The sequence below is a fragment of the Fukomys damarensis genome, unplaced genomic scaffold (assembly GCF_012274545.1).
Source record: "Fukomys damarensis isolate Sample0158 unplaced genomic scaffold, DMR_v1.0_HiC HiC_scaffold_25, whole genome shotgun sequence".
Classification (NCBI taxonomy): domain Eukaryota; kingdom Metazoa; phylum Chordata; class Mammalia; order Rodentia; family Bathyergidae; genus Fukomys; species Fukomys damarensis.
Window position 1 is genome coordinate 18077737 of NW_022900937.1, and position 3753 is coordinate 18081489.

At 58.4% G+C, this 3753-nt stretch overlaps 1 protein-coding gene across 5 annotated transcripts in view; it reads left to right on the plus strand.

Annotated features, from left to right (window-relative positions):
- The window catches only part of Smad6 (SMAD family member 6), a 160945-nt gene that overhangs the window by 15845 nt on the left and 141347 nt on the right, over positions 1 to 3753 (plus strand). For 2 of the 5 annotated variants that reach the window (XR_784116.1, XR_784115.1), the window contains exon 1: positions 1 to 45. The exons of the other annotated variants lie outside the window; for them this stretch is intronic. The gene's annotated coding sequence lies outside the window, so the exon portion shown is untranslated. The remainder of the gene's footprint in view (positions 46 to 3753) is intronic. 5 annotated transcript variants of the gene reach the window in all.

Sequence of the window (3753 nt, forward strand, 5' to 3'; positions counted from 1 at the left end):
CCGTGTGCTGCAACCCCTACCACTTCAGTCGGCTTTGCGGGCCAGGTGAGCGCGCGCGCACGGGGGGCCGCTGCTCCCTCCCAGCTTCTGGCTCTGCGGGCCCGGCGCCTCTGTGCGTGGGAGTCCCCGGGGAAAGGGCGTCCGATCACACTCGGCAAAGGGCAACTTCAGGTTAAGGCTCCAGCAAACATAAAAAAAGTGCACAAATGTGAGTTTGCTCTGTGCAGCGTCAGGAACGCCTTATGAGCTTCAGCTTCAGACTCTGAAAAGGGAGGGCAGGCCCAGGAGAGGTCAAAGAAATGGGTGCCACCCATTTCTGTCCCTAAGCTTCTAGCATTCCTATACTCCCGATGCACCTTTCTCATCTGAGGATCTGTAAGATGTGAAACAGGGTGTAGACCAATTGTGGCCAGAGTCAGAGTGTTGGTCCGATGTCCCACTTGTTCCGTGCTTGTACTCGGGAGCAAAGCTTTTGCCGGGTGACCCCTCTCCCCTCGCCAGCATCCTTTGGTGTGTGTTGCCAGTGTCCTCCTGGGTCACAGTTCTCCAGCCTGGGGCCAGGTTGCCTCCAGAGCAGAGGTCCTGGAGGCGTGAGAGTAGGGAGGAAGCCAGCTGTTTTATTGCCCTGGAGAACTGCCCCCTTCTTTGTTTCCTTCCTGGGTTTCCTGCACACCCCTCCCCTTTGCTTACCTGGGGACAGGTGCTGGAGCAGAGGTGAAGGCCCTGGGAGGCCCCTGGCAGGCTGCAGCCTGCAGCCCCTTCTCTAACCTCTGCACTGCAGGGATGGTCTGAGGGATCCCTTGGGTGGCACAGGTGGGTCTGCTGGGAAGGGATGGGAAGACTTGCAGGCTGTGGGCCCTGGGAGGGCTCTGAGTCCCCTCCCTGTGTCCTCCCTGGACAGATCAGCATTTGCGGGTCTCCTGACTCTTAGCATGGGAGGAGGAGGCGGAGGACTTGGACCTCTGCATCTACCCCAGGTGTCTTGAGTGTGGTGGGGCAGGTAGTGGCTGGAAGGGAAAACGTGCCCCACTGTTGAGGAAGTTGGTGGGGCTGCTCCAAGTCACTGGCCACTCCAGGATCCGTGTAGAGCCCCTGGGCAGTCCCTGGCCTATGGCCTGCACTGGCTTTCCGCGAACCTCATTCCTCCTGCTGCTGGCCTTGGAAGGTGCTCTCTCCCTTCTGCTATCCCTGCCTCCTCCTTGTCCCTGGGGAAGTGACCCTAGTGTGATTGTCTGGCTCCTGGTTATTTTCTAGCAGGACGTGGACGGTGAGGCCCCCTCCTCTTCTACAAGGGCCTGACAGGCATTGTGTCTCTCACTATGTCAGTGGGCCAGTGAGTGTCGGTTGAGCACCTACCACGTGCCAGGCAGTGTGCTGGGTGTTGTAGCTGGTGGAGTGGGAATGTGTGTAGGTCCTGTGCCCTTGGTTGGGGGAGATGGGAAGAAGGGACGTGGGCAGGGCCAGGTCAGCGGTGTGAAGCTCCAGGAGTGCTGTGGGTGTGTATGTGTGTAACAGGATCACCTCTAGGATGGAGCGCCACACCTCTAACCCCGGGTCAGCCGGGTGTGCAGGGGCCAGGCACTCTCAGGTGGGTGAGTAGGAGGGAAGGAGAGAAACAAGTAAAGACCCCCAGATAGGACCTGCTTGGGCTCCTGCTGCTTGGACTGGGAGTTGGCCCCGGGTGTAGGTGTGAGTTTGGTGGCCATGGGCAACTGCAGGCTGAGGCCCATCTGGAACCATGGAACCTGGTCCTGGGCTCTGCCCAGCCTGGAGCCAGCGAGTTAACCTCAGACGAAGACCACCCCTTTCGTTGGTCTTACAGGTCAGTGTGGGTGTCTCTAGGGAACATCCCTGCATCTAATTCTGGACTGGGCCCTGGGGCTTGGCTGCGAAGCTCTGTCCAGAAGGAGGCGCTGTCACAGGGCCTGCAGCGCCACCCTATTGCCCTGTCTTCTTGCTGGCCACTAGCTAGTGACTCCCAAGTCAGCCACACTGGGGGGTCTTCAAGGACTGCTGGTGTGGGACCTGTGTCCAGCATGCCCACACGGACCCTCTCGCCTCTGCGGGCACACAGAGCTGGGGAGCCCTCTGCTGCCCCCACCCACCGCCTGGCTGGCAGCCTGGCTGCTGAAGCTGGGGGGTGCATAGCGGGGGCTCAGCCTGGCGGGCGGAGCCTGATTAGGAGAGCGCTCCTTGCAGAGGCTGGGACAGGAGCACTGAGCAGGCCCAGGGCTGTGGGACACGGGCACCACCAGCCGCTCTGTGTCCCCTCGCCTCAGCTTGTAGGAAGCCCCAGTGACAGGGCCCCTTCCAGGGCAGTGGGGTCCCTGGGGTTCAGAGCCAGCCTGCTCAAGCCCATCAACTTCACTTGGTGCTTGCAGTAAAGCACCCCTCTCGGTGCCTCTTCCCATCTGCAGTTTGGGGTTCCAGGCTACAGGGAGGGACCTCTCTCCCTCCTCTTTGCCCTCTTCAAGCTTTCTTGTCCTGGAAACTGGTGTCTCAGTAGAGGCCCCACCCTTGGTGCTAGGCTGTGTTTTGGGCACCATCTCGAGGTCCTCTCTGCCACCCTGTTTGGGGCACAGCCATCTGAGCCCGTGGGTGCCTATGTGGACGGAAATGTGGAGAAATACTTTAATCACAGCTCTGACCTGTGTTTATAGAGCTCCTTTCTCTCAAAAGTATCCATTAACTTTGGAATAAATCTCCTGCTCTGTGCTTCACCACTTTTTTTTTTTCTGTAATTATATTCAGTAAATGACTATTATCCAAATTGCGCCCGGGAAAGAGAGACAGAGGGAGAGGGAGAGGGAGAGAAGGGGAGAGAGAAACTTCTAAACGACTGGACGAGGCTGTGGAGGAAAACACAGGGTTCCCAGGCCAGGCCTGGAGGAATTAGACCGGCTGGAAAGTTTTCCTTTGCTTTGGCCTGGCATTCTCCCTTTGAAATGAGATCAATTTCAAGTTGGGCTTCCCAGCCCCCGCCCCGCCTGCCCGCCCGCTCCTCCTTGCTCCTCCTGGAGGTGAGGAAGGGGTGATAATGTGCAGTTTGCCTCTCACTGGCGCCAGCCAGCCTCGCTGTTTATCTGGCTGCCGGGGAAATCTGGGCAATTAGGCTCCACGGGCCTTAAAGTGCCGGGAGCTCCTTTTCTGCTCTCTCAGGCTGGGCCTGAGGTGGAGCCTTTGTGTTCTGGAGGAAGAGGAGACAGGCAACCCAGAGGCCCCCTCCCCACACACCCACCCACAGCCACCTGGAGGAGGGGAGCCCTCCAGGCCCAGGGAGGCTTGGAGTCTTTCTAAGCTAGATGCTGGCCCGTGAGGATGGAGGTGGGTAGCACAGTCCCAAGCTGCAGCCTGGCCAGGTACTCCTGGCTTCCCACGAAGGTCCAGATTCCAGAGGGCTCAGTAGCCCTCGGGACTCTGAGCTGAGCATCCTGGAGCCCTGGTCCCAGGCTCACTGCCCCTGCTTCCTGGCTTCAGAGGGAAGTCAGAGGAGATTCCAGAGGTTGAAGCCTCAGGCTGGGCAGGGGGTGGGGTGGGGCGGTGCAGTTTCTGAGGTCTTTATCTCTTGTTACCTTTTCTCTTTCTACTTTGCAGAGGGGCGAAAGGACTCTAGGAAGTCTTGAAGTTAGAGCATATGAATTATCTTAAAATCACAGGACCTGCAGGGGGTTTAGCTCAGTTGTGCCTCGCCTGCCTCGAAAGCGTGAAGTCCTGAGTTTGATACCCTGTACCAAAAAAAAAAAAAAAAAAAAA